The following is a 16716-nucleotide window of genomic DNA, read 5'->3' on the forward strand; positions in this document are numbered from 1 at the left end:
TGAAGCCTGGCGTTCCTGGAGGCGCTTCATGAAGCATCTGACAACCATTTTTTCCCAGGCTTTGCTCCTCCCGATTTCAAAATTCTTCGGAGGGAGGAAAGTTACAAGCCATCTGGAGAGCCCCCGGTCCCCCTGCAGATCCTGCCTGGGGCCATCTTGGCTTCCCTCCCTCTAGCGAGGGCTCGGCCGCTGCTGCGTCTCCCAAGAGGCCCTGGTCACCTCCACAGGCACCCAGGGGGCCGAGGCAGGGGCGGGCGACAGGGATGTAGTTCTACCAGCCCCCTCGCCCACGGGCAGTGAGTGGATGGGGCCTTGAACCCTGGCCTGTGGGCCTCAGGGCCCCCCCACCCCCCTAGGCATCCTGGTGCCTCCCTCCAGCCCTGCCAGATGGGGAAGCCCCCCAAGAAACTAGTTCCCTTGTCTTTTACTGACTTTTTTCTCTATTGCATCAGAATCTCCTGAGTAAACTTCCACTTGGGACTGAGAAGTGAGAGTCCAGGGGTCTTTGCCAAGGATCGGTGAGGTAACCCTTCCATCTGTTTATTTATTTCTTTGGTACTTGGGGACTGGGTAGAAGTGTGCAGACACCCATGATTCCCAGAAACCGGGCCGGGGGAGGACAGGCATCTTGGGAAGCGGTCTGGCCTGATTTACGGCGTTCCCGTGACCCAGGTCAGGGAGCTGAAGTTCACGGCATTTTCTTGGAACCCACGTACTCCTAAACGTCCAGCTCACTGCAAGCCAGTCCCTCTTTCAAGGTGATGTGCAATTCTGCAGTTTCCTTACAAGCAACAAACGCCAGCCATGTGAAAATAAAGCAACCGGGAGGCACCTGTTAGAACGCCTGCCCACCATCACACAGACCTTTTTTTTTTTTAACTCCTGTTTACTATCTTGTGTTTCAAAGCTTAATTCTACCGAAGTTAACCAGCTCCCCAGTATATACCTGCTTACAGAATTAGATTACGATTTACGCAAAGGCTGGGGAATGACAGCTTGGGCCTGGACCAGGTCCCCTGCTGGAGGACAGGCACCACATAGACTTTTACTTTTCTCTTCTTTGATCTGCGGAGCCGATTCATTTTTACCCCACGGAGGAGGCTACTGGAGGAGCGGGAGTCTGTCCCAGCGGGTCACACTGTTGGAGGAGTCTTGGAAGTGGCCTTTTATCCTTGGCTAAGCCCTGCAACTGGGGCTCCCCTCTCCTCTGTCATCAGGGCTCCTTGAAGGGCCAAGTGTCCACCGTGTCTCACCCCAGAATGAAGAGACAGAGCTGGCTCCACTGTGGCCTGAGACCACGACGGTCTGCAGACGTCCCATCTCCCCAGCCAGGGTTTGCCCACTTGATTCAAGCCATTTAAGAGCTGGGAAAGCCAATGAAAGTATTTCCTATTTTCCGCATTGTTCCCTGAGTCTTCTGGTAGTAAGAAAATAAATCATTTCAAGCTGTGGATGCCCCGCCGTCCTTCATTCATTTTTGCGCCTTCATGCATTCTACACCAAGCCATGGAAAGAGCGCACATGAGTACTGGCACTCCACAGGGAGGGGCCCAGTGTGGCAGAGAGAGAGGAAATATATCGCAGTAACACAGGTTCACCTGCACCTGGAGGGCTCAGGAGTATGGGAGCGCAGGGCAGGTACCTCTCTACCTGAAGCACAGCAGACATCCAGACAGTGCTCACCTTGGTCTTGTCAGGGAGGAAGCCTCTGTAGGTTCTCCAGGAGAGGAGAAAAGGGCCAGAATGTATGTCTTCATAAAAATACCTGCCGGCACTTGGAAATGGACCGGAGTCGGGGTTGGTGCAGACTGGACCCAGCAGGGAGAGAGTCAGTGGGCCAATGTCCAACCATAACACAAATCATTGCAAAAGTTCAGCCTTTTGTTTAGAAGCATAGGGACGCTGCAATGTCTCATCGGGCTGCATCCTAACATTTTTTCCATTCTTTTGCAAAAGAAGAACATTAAATAACTAAACTGGACTTTTTAAGCCCCAGTAATGTGGGACTGAAGCGGAACACTGCACTTGCAATTAAGAGACCACAGGAGGAAAGGCGAGGGCTTTAAGCAAATGAGGTTTCCATTGTACTGGACTCGGTAACGCAGGAGGCGTTAACGAAAGCGCCTAGAGACACAGCCGTGTCCTCGCACTGTGGCTTCCCTTGAACAGTGGTGGCGGCTAACCACCCCCCATCCACACGGAGTGCCAGCCTTGGTCCGCCATTCCTCAAGAAACCCGTCATTTGGGAAGATGTCCCCACCCATCATCATCTTGCCAGGGGCCCCGCGTCTTCCAGAAGGGCTCCTAACTTCTCCAAGACACAGACCAAGTCCCAGCCTGGTGTAGAACTGCAAGTGAATTATGATTTTTTTCCCTGAAGAAATATGATCAGCAAGGTTAGAGCGAGTTACAAAACAGCTCTGAGATGATACAGAGTCCCCGGGTTTGGGGACGGGGACAGTAGACCAGAGAAGCCCAGGCTTCCAGCCTCTCCCAAGTGAGATCTGACAAAACACACTTCGTTATTTTGTTTCTGGCGTTGAGCTGTTCCAGAACATTCCTTACAGGCTCACTTATCAAACCTTTCAAAGATAAATGTGACTTTTGGTCGGGTTTGGCTTCTGTCTCCCTGGCGGGGTGACTTGGTAACACATAGTTGTGTAGGGGGACACGCAGGTGTGGATTTCTGCTGTCTTCCCAGCCTGCCGCCTACAGCCAGCCCCACCCGTCCCCCACGCACACCCCACCCTCTGGGTGCTCTCAAGCTCCGTTCTCTCCACGTGGGGCTCCTCTGGCCACTCCCTGCCCAGGCCTGCTAACCCTTGATCTTGGCGGGATCCCTCACTCCATTCAGTCATCTGCCCAAGTCGCCTCTTCAGAGAAGCTTTAAGTGACCGCCGTGACACCAGCCTCCTGCCACCCCCCTCCCTGTCCCCGGCTTTATTTTCCTGGACAGCACCTGTGACTACTGACCTGATATCTGCTTCTTAGTGTGTGTTCCTGCCTGCTGTCCCAGGCCAAGCTCCGTGGTGGCGAGGACCATCTTTCTCTTCCCGGAATCCCAGCCTCTAACTGGGAGGCCAGCACACAGACAGAGCTCAATAAATTTCTGCCGAACGAAGGACCAAGTCCCCCAAAGTGCCGCACCTTTGTCTGGCCTTCCCATGGCGTCCAGGAGATAAATCCACCGCTCCTTTGTTTGCAAACCACTGTCACAGCACGCTGACATCCGGCATCATAACTGGTGGCTTACATATCTGTCTCCCTGACTGCGGGGTGGGGGGCGGCGGGGGGCAACTCCTCCACGGGAGAGACCAAGTCATGATCACCTTTAGTCTCCAGACCCAAATATAAGGGCTGCAAACAGTCAGCGCCCAACAAATGCACGTGCAATGTGCAGACAGGGCTCTGAAGAAATAACTCCATCGCATGGTACCAGCTATTCTGAACTACCCCACGCGGTGTGTGCTCCGGGCTGTATGTCTGCGACCTCAGACTTGCCACCTGCAGGGGGGGGAGACACGGTCCAGAAGGTGAACTGGCGTCTGCCGGGCCCGACGTGCCCACCTCCCCCACCCCCAAGGCATGTCCTATTTCATAATTCTCCGTTCCAAGAACATCCAAGGCCTGCTGTTTGAATGACCTTAAAGATACATATCTGTATCAAAGTAATAGACATTGAACGCACCAAAAGAAACAGGATCCCACTTCCCTCCATAGGGTTGGCCAAAAGGTTACCAGATCTAAATACAGATGAATAAAAGAGGCGCCTGAGTCCTGCCTTACAGCTCAGGCCACTGTCAGCCCAGAATTGCTGCCCCTGGAAGGAAGGTAAAATGAGCGAACCAAATGGCTTTTGCCTGGCCCAGCCTCCAAGTCACAGGGCCCAAAAGTTGGCCCCAAACAGAACTAACCCAAGACTCCCAGCGAGGGGCCCTCAGGGGGATCTGACACCAGCAGATCGTGCAGGGAGTGGGGAAGGCAGGACCCTCGGTGGGGACCCACTGCCCAACGCCTGTTCCTCTTTGCATCGATATGACAGGAACACCTCCTGAAAGTTTTTTTTTTTAATTGTAGTAAAAAACATAGCATAACACACTACTATAGATAACTAAAAGGGCCTACTGTACAGCACAGGGAATTATACTCAGTATTTTGTAATAACCTATAAGGGAAGAGAATCTGAAGAATATATATATTTACAGTATCTTGTTAGTTCAGGTGTACGGCAGAGTGATTCAGTGGTACATACGAATGTGGAATATATGCTACATACGTATAGAATCAGTGAGTCACTGTGCTGTACGCCTGAAACTAACAAGATACTGTAAATCAACTATATTTCAGTTATTTTTAAATGTGAAAAAAAAATACACGGCCTAAAATGCGCCATCTTTACCATTTTAAGTGTATAGTTCAGTAGCGTTTAGAATATCTACACAGCTGTGAAACCAACCTCTAGAACGTTTTCATCTTGAAAAACAAACTCTATACCCATTAAACAACATCTCCTGTTTTCCTCTCTGCCCAGCCTCTGTCTTAGGAGTCTGACACTCTAGGGACTTCATATAAGTGGAATCAGACGGTATTTGTCTTTCTGCACCTGGCATATTTCACTCAGCCTAATGTCCTCCGGGTTCATCCGTGTTGGAGCCTGGTGAGAACTTCCTTCCTTTTGAAGGCTGAATAATATTCCACCATATGGATAAACTCCATTTTGCTGGTCTGTTCAACCCTCAGTGAACGTTTAGTGAATACTGCTCCCACCTTTTGGCTGCTTTGATGCTGCTGTGAACGTGGTGTACAAATATCTCTTGAAAGACCCCCCCTTTCAACTCTTTTGGGTGTTTACCCAGAAGAGGAGTGGCTGGATCACCTGGTAATCCTATCTCTAAGTTGTGGAAGAACCTCCGTACTGTTTTCCACGGCAGCTGCACCCTTTTACGTTCCCACCCATGGTGCACAAGGGCTCCAGTTTCTCCACCTCCTTTGCCAACGCTCGCTGCCATCCTAGCGGGTGTGAGGTGGGACCTTACTGCGGATTTGATTTGCATTTATCTCATGATGAGTGACGTTGAGCATCTTCTCCTGTACTTGCCGGCCATTTGTATATCATCTTTGGAGAAGCGTCTACTCAGGTATTTTGCCCATTTTTAAATCGATCTTTATCGTCACTGTTGTCAAGTTCAGAAGTGCTTCACATATTCTGGACGTTAACCCTCTCAGATGCACAATTTGCACATATTTTCTCCCATCCGTAGCTGCCTTTTCACTGTGTTCATTGTGTCCTTTCACGCACAGAAGAGTTTTAAGTGGACGGAGTCCCGTTTGTCTATTTTTGCTTGCGTTTGCCTGTCTCCTGAAAGTTTTACTGAGAGAGCCCAGATTGTTCTTTTTGGACGGATGAAATTCCATCTCCATGGGGTGAAGAAGCTGCAGCAGCGGCAGCCGGTGCCAGTGCTTCTTGTGAAGTCCCTCACTCTCTTGACCGATTTCCCTTCTGTGCCCTTGCGTCCACGGTGTCCCCTCCTCAAGTGAGCCACACACGCGGTGCTTCCTCTCCATGGAGTCCTCCCTGGGCTCTGCCTCTGCACAAAACACCTTCACTTTCAGGCACCTGCATCTCCCATGCCCACTCGACATGATCTGATTGCCCACGGACACCACGGTCCACCCGTGCCGACCACAGTGTCCCCCCGTCACCAGTGTCAGCGCGGGCAGGGCCCACAGTGCAGGGCGTATGGCTGCAGCCGTGCTGAGCCATTGCGTTTGCTCCTTCTTCATCCCCTGCCTCTCCACACCCCCACCCCATCGCCGGACTGTCTTGGGGACTTGGTGGGTACAAGCCCGGCACTCAGGGCTCCCCCAGTACTCTCCAAGCCATCAGACTACGTCCTGTCCATGCTGAGCCCGGCTAGCCACGTCTTGGGGGGGGCGGGGACAGAGGAGAGCATGGGGGCCCTGATCCCAGAGAATCACCCAGCTCAGAACACAGCGTATGTCACAGACAGAGCCACGGCCAGAGCCGCGTTGCTGCCCACCCCACTCCCCAGCATCTTCTGTCTTGTGAGGACCAGCAGCTGTGGTCCAGCCACTGATGGCGTGATGGAGTGACGCTGAGGAGAGGAGACCCTGGTCTGGGCTGACCCTGCGCACAAGTTCTGTGTGACGTAGCACCCTCCCCTTGCTGAGACCCGCTGCCTCACCTCAACCAACACCACTGGGCTGGGGTTTTGCCCAGCGTGTACCAGCTCCGGGCAGGTGGCAGTTTGGGGGCTTGGAGCCCACCAGCTCTAGACCCCCCCCCCCAGAGAAGGCCCCTGGGGCCTCGGCGGACGATGCCCAAGGGCCCTGGAGTCCTCGGGAGCCTCAGGCAGGTGCAGCCAGAGGAGTCCCAGTGGCTCGGGCTGACATCTGAGGGACTCATGTCTGGCCTATGTTGGTCTGTGTCTGTCAGGAGAGGTGGTCCAGGAGTGCCAGCCGCCTCCCTGGGCTTCCGTTAACTCCATTCCTTCTTTCAACCATCCTTTCACTCCCTGTGAAGAGCCTCGCCTGGCTGCGGGGGAGCCTGCCTGGTGCCTCGGCCCTGCCGGGCGCCATGTCTGGCTCTTCCTCTCTCCGGCCTCCACCTGGCACATCCCTCCCCTTTGGTTCCAGGCGTCCTCCTGCCCGCGTCATCCAGGCCTTTGGGGATGCACCCAGAGACCTCTGGGAGGGATGCTCTGCCCCCGGCCTCCCAGCCCGCCCATCAGCTGCTTTCTGGTGAGGACGCTATTGCATTTCCGCCCTGGGTTCGAGGCATCTCCCAGGGGTGATGTGAAGCCCACAGCTGGCGGCCAGCCTGTCCACCCAGCCCTCGGTCTCTAGATGCCGTCTGCTGGCAACTAGCCCAGGGCAGGCAGGCCGGGCATCCCGCAGCCCTGCAGTAACTGCTTTCTTCTGCTTTCTCGCAGGGAACTCAGCCTCGACGCTCTCCCGTCACAGCCCACCCCACGCCAGAAGCCGGGCTGGGATTCTCCTTATTGCACCTCTACCCTCAAAGCCACTGCAAAAAGCCTGGTGAGAAATGAGTATTTTACTGAGTGTGTGTGTGTTTGTGTGTGCTGAGGGCAAAGGAGATAGCACTTAGTGTACAGCACTTCAATCCTCAAATCACAAATCACAGTCCCGCCCCCCCGATCCAGATGTATCTCTTCCCGCTATTCTCCCCTCTGCTAGGATGCACTGAAGAAGTTTCTCTCTCTCTCTCCCCCCCCCCACTTCCCTCTTCACCCCCTCCTTTTGCAGATAGCAGTTCAGGAGCTGTGTTCCTTCCAATGTCACAGCCCCCCCTTCCGGCAAACTGCCACAGGCTTCTAGGATGGAGAACGCTTACAGGGAGAGGCCGACTCTCTGTTCCCAGCAAACTCAAGGCCCCCCAGCTTCCAGGAGCGTTCCCCTCAGAAGGCAGCGAGGGAACTATAAATCACAAATACTTTTTCCTGTCACAAGAGAAAACGTGCTTTTGTATCACAGACACAGCATAATTTCTTTGTGTACTTGGTAGGGAAACAGAGGGTCCTCCTGCAATCCCCTCCCCTGCATTTTTGCATCATACAAACACACGCTGTGTACAGACCACATGCCCGGCCTCGGGCTGGGCCAGGCGGGTGGAAGTACAAGCGAGACGTGGTCTTGGAGGCACTCGAGAGATACTGGACAGTCAGACGTGCCTGGAGAGAGTTACAGCAACAGGGCCACTGTGAGGGGAGCATGGCGGGGGTCACAACAAATGCCACAGTCCCCCCAGAGAAGGGGACATGGGACGGGGGTACCAGAGGGGCGGAGGCGGGGGCACGCTAGCACAGAGCATGAGGAGATGGGTGTTTTCAGGACACAACACTAGGATTTGCTCATTCACTCCATCTGTTCCAATGGAACACCTGTTCCAGGTAGCTCTCCTGCAGGTGCAGAGCACCGTGTGAAAGGGACAGACCTGCCCCCCTGGTGGAGCTGATCGGGGAGGATGCCGGGGTTAAAAGTGCGCAGAAGCCGCAGCCAGGAGGGAACCTGGAGCAGTGCTGAGGGCAGGGGTGGGGTAGCGGGATGGCCAAAGAATCGACGTTCGACGGGGCCCAGGGGAGGCAGCACTTCGTACGCCATGTTACGGATATTTCTCCATCAACCACGGAGGTGATTAGATGAGATCAGTGACTTGCAGACATGTCCTGGCTGACTAGGTGACGGATGTCCTGAACGACAGGATAACACTACACACCTACCAGGAGGGCCACAACCCAGCATGCTGACATCACCAAAGGCTGGTGAGGTTGTGGAGCAACAGGAACTCCTGGTCAGCACGGGGGTGGGGTGGGGGTGGGGGCTGCAGGACGGTGCAGCCACTTGGGAAGAGAGTTTTATGCTTTCTTACAAAACTAAACCTATTCTTTCACCCTGTGATCCAGCAAACGCACTCCTTGGTATTTACCCAAAGGAGCTGAAAACTTACGTCCACACAAAAACCCACACGTGGAGGTTTTTACAAGTTTTATTCACAATTGCCAAAAACTTGGAAGTAACCAAGATGTCCTTCAGGAGGTGAATGGATAAGTAAACCGTGGCACATCAGACAATGGAATGTTATTCAACACTAAAAAGAAATGAGCTATCAAGCCCTGAAAAGACATGGGGGAACCTTAAATACACATCAGCAAGACACAGAAGCCCATCTGAGAAAGCTCCGTACTGTATGATTCCAACTGTGTGACATTCTGAAAGAGAGAACGCTATGGAGACGGTAAAGAGATCAGGGGTTGCCTGGGGTTGGGGGGATGGAGGGATGAAAAGGCAGAGCACAGAGGATTTTTAGGGCAGTGAAACTATTCTGTATGACCCTACAATGGTGGATACACATCATTAAACATTTGTCCAAACCCACAGGATGTACCACACCAAGCGTGAGCCCTGATACAGACTCTGGGGGATGATGACGTGTCCGTGCAGTTTCATCAATTGTGACGAATGCTCCACTCTGGTGGGAGAGGCTGTGTGTGGGGGTGGCGGACGGTATGTGGGAAATCTCTGTACTTCCCCCTCAATTTTGCTGTGAAAATTAAACTGCTCTTAAAAAGCAGCTGAATAAAAAGGATAAATTAAATAAACAAAAAATTTTTTTTTGTTTATTGTTTATTGTCCTAAGATGGGCCCAGAAGAAGGGCCCCCACCGTCCCCTGCCGGGCAGGGCACTGAGTGACAGGAAATGGTCCCTTATTGGGAAGCACATCCGATCCACGCTGGCACTGTGCAGACAGTGGGGCGTCTTCCCTACTGACAGGGAGCATGACATCTGCTTGTTTATCTACGCCACACATTAAACAGGTAGCCGGGATTCTCTGGGTCAGAAGGAACATGTTTCTAATACCACAGCAAACGAAACAAGCTCCATGGCAAGTCTATAGGTTCACCTCGTCCCCGGGCTCTGTAAGTTCAGAGGCTTCACCCCTGCCTAGTGGGTTGATGCCCAGGAGGGTAACCTGGGTTGGGGAGGGTTGAATCCATTTCTGGACCTGGGGCTCCTGTGTTCAGGCTGAATCATGACCAGCCTGCCTTGCTGAATCCTGACAGCACGGAAACAGAAACGCACAGGTGTGGCGACCTGTGGGGGGTGGCTGGAAGCAGAATCAGCCTCCCCCCACCCCCACCCCCACCCTCCTGGCAGAGAGCTGCATGGGCTCCCGCAGGCAGTGGGCAGGGGCGCAGGAAATGCCACCGGTGCGCAGCCAGCATCCAGGCCCAATCCTTGCTCTCTCCCCAGGGAACGGCACGTGGGGGTCCCCATCTCGTCTGAAATAGAGATCCCCAGTGTGACCACCCATCCCAGGAACAGGAGGGGGCGTCTCACGTTTCAGACCACCTGCTGAAGGCACAGACCACCTGCGGGCACTTCCTGGCTCCGCCCACTGCAGCTAGATGGCCTCAGCTAAGGCCCCTCAGTTTCCCCATCTGGGCATTGGGAGTAAGGGCACACACCTCACTGGGCCATTTTCAGGATTAAAGTAACTCTACGTGCCAAGTGCTGGGACCCCTAAATACTCCACATCACAGCCTCAGCGAGCACCCTCACTGGTCTTCCTTTGCTCCCTGAGCTTCTCTGGGGCAGCGTGGCTCCTCCCTCTGTACCAGTTTGCGGGGAGAGAGGAGGACCCTCACATCGCCACGCGGCCAGGCCCGCGGTGGGAGGCACCCCTCCGAGCCACCCCCAAACCTTGGTGCCACCCAGCTGCACCTGGCGGGCTTCACAAACCCCCTTCCTTGGCACACAGGAGCTCAGAGAAGGGGGCTGCTTGAGGGGAGGTGCCCAACGGGCACTTCAGAAGGGGCCGAGCGCAGGGCGTGGAACAGGGTCCCTCCTATGCCCGTGCAGGCTGGGCAGGGTGCACCAAGGGGCGGTGGACCCCAGGCAGGGGGGACCCTGGCTCCGTGTCTCTGCAAAGCAGCCAAGGCCTGCACCCGCCTCCCCCAGACCCGTCTCGGCCCGGCTGTGCCCCACGGCACCAGCTTCCCTGCCCCGGCCCCACCTGGTCTAGGCCCCGGCCCGGGTTCCGACCTCCTGCGCCCCTGTTCCCCCGGCCGAGGCTGACCGTCGGGGGCAGGGCGCCGCCTCCTGCCCTGTGCTCCTGGCGCCCCACTCGGCCTTCCTGCTCTGTTTATTTGCGCAGCTAGAAGACAAAAAGCCATCGCTCTGACTCACTCATGCTCCCCCGTCGGCTCTGATTCATGCAGGAGGCCCACGGCGGGGACTAACCCGGCCGTTAACCTCCTGGTTTCTTTATGTCTCTACAGCAAAGGCAACTGTGGTTTCAGATTGAGAATTCAAGCACAGCTCGCTGCATCCGTGTGCTCACGGGCGTACTGCAGAGGACAGACAGCCTGGAGGAAAGTGTCTGCCCGGGGCTTTCCCTCCTGGAGACTCAGCGCCACTCCACCCGGCACTGATGGAAACCTACAAGCATTTCAGCCATCCTTCTGAAAAGGATTTGGCCATCTGGCAAGGGTGGTCCCAGAATGTGCCAGAAGCCTGCATCCGCGCAGCCCAGGGTGTGAGAGAAGACAGCCTCAGAGCAAATCAGATTACGGTTCAGAGCTGGAAAGGAAACGTGAGACTCAGAGCTGGGGGCTCAGCCCAGGGACGCTAGGTTGGGAGGTGCAGGTGTGATTCAGATAGTAGGTGAGGCTGCAAACCACCAGGGTCCAGGCTTCTAGGGAACCTGACTGGTCAGGATGGGAGGGGGCGTCAACCCACCGGCACCGCCAGCTTCTGCTTCAGTCCTGAACGTGTGCCGTTCATCCCCGAAGGCCAGGAGCGGGGGGGCTGACTGATCTGAACCTTGGATTCCAGTGACTGGTGAGCACAAGCGCCTCCAGAAGGTAAGGAGGCTTCTCTCTTGGGGTTCCTCTCAGTCTGGATTCGGGGACAGTCAGTTCACTGTATTTTCTCCACTTGCTTCCACAAATCTGAAGTGGTTTGTGATTAAGAGCATATATCCCCAAATACAGAGAAGAAAAGAAAGACAAACGAGGATGCTGAAACCAAACCGAGGGCGGGGTGACCACAGGGGAAGAGGATGAGCTAATTCCTGTAATTAACGCTTATGCCGATCTGCCCGGGAGATAAGGGCAGAAAGCAGAAAGGTACATGGTCCCCCCCTGCCCCGCCCCCATCAGAAGAAGCCGGCCTGGGGTCCCAGTAGGGAGCCCAGCTGGGCCAAGTTGATGGGTTCTGGAAGAAGACATCAAATGGTCCCAGCATTAAAGGCCCTCTGAGAAAACGGTGGACAGGGGACAGGGTAGTGACGGTGGATTACAGAAGATAACAAAAAATATATATTTCACATGTTACTTCAGTAGGAACCGAAGTTGTGACATGGAGTGAAAGTTCCAGCGAGGGCGGATCTGCAGGAGGGCAGCAGGCTGTCTTGCAGGAGCCCTGCTTTACCAGCGTGGGCCTGGGGGTTGGAGGGTTAACCAGAGTCCAGAGGAAGGGATGCTTGGGAAGAGCCTTCCACCCTCCCTCTCAAGCGTCCTGGTTGGTTTTCTCAAATTGCATAAGTGATACATGGCATTTGCGGAAAATTTGGAAAATAAAGAAAAGCAATAAAAATAAGAAGGAAAGGAAGATTTTCCACTAACATTCTGGTCTAGAGACATGTGTCCTTACCTTTCTCTCTCTCTCTGGACGAACATACCCACGCAAGCACACTCTGAATTTTCAGCCTGGGATCATATGTTCTGTTCCATTGTATAACCGTTTCCCTCACATTATTAAATATTTGCTTACGATACCAAATCTGCTGACGGTATAGTGTTCCAGAACATGGCTAAACCGCACAGCTTATTCAAGCGATTCATTCAGGACATTTTAAACATTTCCCTCAAGTTAACAAAGCTGATATGAACGTGTCTGCTGCTGGGCAGGGCCACCGTGATTCACTCAAAGATAACTCCTATAAGTGCATTGGCTCCATCCAAGCCTATTTCCAATTCTTCAATCTTTTTTTTACCTACTGTCAAAACCTCTTTAGAAAGATTTTACAATGTATCTTCTCCCTGGCAGGGACAAGAGGACCTGCTTCCTCACCGTTTCCTCAATAATGGGAATTATCATTATCTCTATGAATTTTCCACTTTAGTAAAAAAATAGTATCCTCCTGTTTTATTTTGAATTTCTTGGCTACTGTTGAAGTTCAACACTTTTATATGTGCATCAACCAACTGAATTTCTTCTTCTGTAAGTTCATATATTTTGCCCTTATTTTCTACTGGGTGATCGTCTTTTCTCTTATGGATTTTTAAGGGCTCTTTGTCTCATAAGAATATTGATCCACTATAAAACACAGTGTAAATATTTCCTTCGCAGTTCATTGGAAAATTCTGGATATCCTAGTGTTTTGGTATTTGGAAGTTTCATTTTTTAACCGAGTTGCAGTTATTCCTTTTCTTCGTGACTTGTGTCTGCTATTCCTCAGATGACAGCCGCAGGGGCCAGGGCAGCGAAGGCTTCACATCAGCACCGTCATTTCCGTCCCCTCCGTGTCCACTGTCAGGCTCTGCGGCGCTCCTGCTGCGCCCCAGCCGGTGGGCTGGGGGTGGACACACGTGTCAGTGATCCCCGCCGGACAGAGCCATGGACCTTGACGGGACAAAACGACATTCATTTTGTCCGCCAGGATTCACCAGGAGGCCTGATTTTCTATTAGCTTTGACGGCGATGTTTTCATGGAGAGGTTGGGTGGGTGGACATTGTGACACCCGACTGGCTGCAGGGACAGTGAGAAGGACGGGGTAGGTGGGAGGGGGCACCCTGTGTGTGTGCGCCCAAGGGTGCCGACTTAGTTCCCGTCACCCGGACGGTTATATGAAAACCAGCTGCAGGAAGGATGGAGCCCACCCGCCCAACATGACACTGCCCTACCCCGGGTGCTGGCCCAGTGTCCACAGTGTGTGGCACCCAGGGGGATATGGTGAGCCCCCGGTTCAGTTACTCAGAGCAGAGGTGGCCGGAGAGTGGAGCAGTGTCCCCAGGTACAGGAGCGCTGGGCTGCACTCGTGAATCAGAGACCATCCCCTCTGCACCTGGGCTCCGTCCTCACAGCTGCAGGAGGAAGCACGTGGCGTTGATGCCTCGGGGCCCCAGGACAAGACGCGTCTGGCTTGCGGGGGTGACCCGGGTTCTTGTCAGGCGGCGACACAACTTAACTAGGGGGCCGGCAGGCAACCTGTCCTGTCCTCCTGCCTCAATCTGAGTTCTCTCTCTCTCAGCAGCTTGAGGGAAACTGTCTGCCTCTCTTCTTCCCTCCCTGGTGGTTTTCTTTTGGGGGGAGGGGTGCACAGAGGACCAGGAAGGGGGGAACTGCAGCAGCAAATTTGCTTTCAGCCACTCACCCCTCCTGGTGAGATTCTTTCGGACCTGCTTCGTGTTCTCCTGAGCCCTCCAGTCTGATTCTCAAAACACAGTCCGTGAGCCCAACACTATCTCTGGGGTTTCTGCAAGTGTCTCAAAGTGCTGACTGCACGACACCACGAAGGTGATGGCGTCTTTAGAAGTGGAACTGAATCACGGCGGAGGAAGCACTCTCCCACCCGTCTCCCTTGGTGGGTCTCTGGGGCACAGTGGCTCAGGAAGCAGGTGAGGAGTTAACTCAGCAGTGGGGGAAGGAGAGAAAAAAGATCAAAGGAGAAAAAACCACCCAACTGGCCCCGAATGATGGCGTGCCACCCCTTTCCCCATGTCCCTCTCTCTGGGGGCAGGCCCCACCATGCTAGTCACATGTCCACTCTGCACTGGGCTAGGGTCCCAGCCCTTAGAAGGTGGCACTGGAGAAAGAGAGGGATTTACCCAAAAGAGCAGCGCAGGGCCAGAGGCCCCCGTTCTCAGGAATCACCAGCTCGGGGTGGCCACAGCACCCCCTTTGAGGGTCTCTGAGCCTGCGAACCAGACTGAGATAGGCACACTCGTGGGCAGGCCCTGGGCTTTAGGGAGCCCATTGCTGGACGCGATGGGTCCAAATGCTCCTGGGCCACCCCTGCAGCAGGTGTGAAGATGCTCCCCGTTCTTGTCTGTTGGGTCGATGGCTGGCAGTGCAGAACCTTGGGGCCACTCCCGCCCCTGCGCCCCTCCCCCCCGGAACCCCAGTCCACCGTGGAGAGGCTTCCAGAGACACAATCAACAGGCCGCTAAGTGTGTTAGCAGAATTGTCTGAGGGACTTTTTTTATGAACACATTAGGAAAGAGATTTCAAAAGGAAAATGCTTTTCGGCAACACAACTTGACTAGATGAGAAGCATCTGATAAGCGCTGAATCAAGTGGATAAGCTGGATTACGTCTCTGGAAAGTGGAGAAAAGGTAAAGGTTTAGCACCCCTCCACCCCCAAATCCCATCAAGTCACCAGAGAGGGCCACAGTCTGACTCAGGACTTTTTTTCTTTTTTTTTTTTTTTTGCTGGCAGAATACACAATTCATCATTTTAACCATTTTAAAGTATACAGTTCAGGAGAACTTTACACTGTTGTGCAAACATCATCGCTATCTCGTTCCAGACCTTTTTCATCACCCCACACAGAAATCCCACACCCATTAAGCAACTGTGTCCCGTCCTCCCTCCCCGCCAGTCCCTGGCAACCACGAATCTACTTTCGCCTGTTCCGGATATTTCATGTCAATGGAATCGACGCTATTTGGTGTTTTGTGTCTGACTTCTTTAACTCAGCGTAATGTTTTCAAGATTCACCCACGCTGTAGCATGAGCCAGTACATCACGCCCTCTGGCTGAGTAGTTCTCCACTGTACGGAGAGACTGCATGGTACTGACCCCTTCCTCAGCTGATGGACACCTGTATTGTTTTCACCTTTGGCTATTGTACACAGCACTGTTATGAACGTGAGTGTGCACTTCCGTATGAACACCTGCTTTCAATTCTTTGGTGTACATACCCAGGAGGGAATGGCTGGGTGCTACTGGCTCTTGGAATTTTGATAACCGCAGGACTGTGAGAAACTTACCCCATCATTTTGCAAGGCAGGAAAACTGAGTCCCAGCGAAGCTATGACACACCTCAGCCCAAAAATGCAGGGCTGAGAGCAGGAAATTGATGTCCACTGCATGTTCAAATTCAGGAAAAGTCCTGTTTGGATTCTCAATCCCCTGGACCCAAGACAATGGGTTTTTCCCAACAGATTCACTTGGGGACCTAGCCCGCCCCTACAAGAGCAACTTCCTTTGCTTTCTGTCTGATTAAAATTCCTCCAAATAGAAAAATACCATGTCAGGGAAATTCACTAAGGGAAAGAACTGCATATGATTTGTTCTGGAAACGGTGATTTCACTGAAGAGCAAAATCCATTGGGGAGAGGCTCGTTGACCACATGTAGTCGTGAACATTTAAAACCTCCAGAATTCACATTGTGAAGAGTCACGCAGGAGGGAGCACGGTGGGTGCCAGGAGCCAGAAACACACCAGCTTTGCTCTTTGTGTCCTCACTTCCCCTTTGCCTCTTTCTGGTTAGCAAAAGTGAAATTATGTAATTAACATTGAATGATACTCACTGTAACTTTCAAAAAATGCACAACACAAGCTGACTGTCCAAGAGCTTGCTTCACAAAATCTGCACATTGACACGCTTCTGAGGAACGAGCCAGGAGGATGAACTCTGTCGTCCGTGCAAATAACGCTTTATCACCATTCAGAGAACTCGGCGGCTCCAGCAGAAGGATGCTTCCCAAGATGGCCAGCGTGGTGAGTTGGCTTCTCTCAGCAAAGCCAGGCGCGTTCTGTTTCCCCTGTGAACCTCAGTGGTGGGCGGGTGTCATCTCCTGGAAGTCTGCGGTCTTTGGACGAGCGAAAGCTTCAAAGTGAAATTTGACAGTGGGGTTATCTACGGGAGGAGGAAACCAGTGCTGAGTTCCCACGTCTTCTCGTTAACCCTGGCAAGGGCTGAGCCACGCTGGCTGACACTCAGCCGTTCGTCCGCGTGACCTGAGGGCAGATCAGCAGCAGCTCCGAGGCCAGTCAGGCCCAGCTGAGCACCCGCCTCCTGGGCTCCCCTCGCCTATGCAGGGTGTTCGCTCAGCCACCGCGCTCTCAGGGACCTCTGCTTTCTCTGGTACCTGGGGCACCCGCTGCCTCTGGTGGGGTCCTGCAAGTCGGGCGCCACCTCTGGGACGTCTGGGATGGCCCT

The 16716-nt window shown here is 53.6% G+C and overlaps 1 protein-coding gene across 2 annotated transcripts in view; it reads right to left on the bottom strand.

The window, feature by feature from the left end:
* TWIST2 (twist family bHLH transcription factor 2) overlaps positions 1–16716 on the bottom strand; it is a gene marked incomplete at its 5' end in the record, with an annotated part of 51709 nt that overhangs the window by 26451 nt on the left and 8542 nt on the right. The window contains one exon of one of the 2 annotated variants that reach the window (XM_082658733.1): positions 16333–16383. The exons of the other annotated variant lie outside the window; for it this stretch is intronic. Of the gene's footprint in view, positions 1–16332; positions 16384–16716 lie in introns of those variants that run through there. 2 annotated transcript variants of the gene reach the window in all.

The sequence above is a fragment of the Grampus griseus genome (genome assembly GCF_964374135.1).
Source record: "Grampus griseus genome assembly, chromosome: 7".
NCBI lineage: Eukaryota > Metazoa > Chordata > Mammalia > Artiodactyla > Delphinidae > Grampus > Grampus griseus.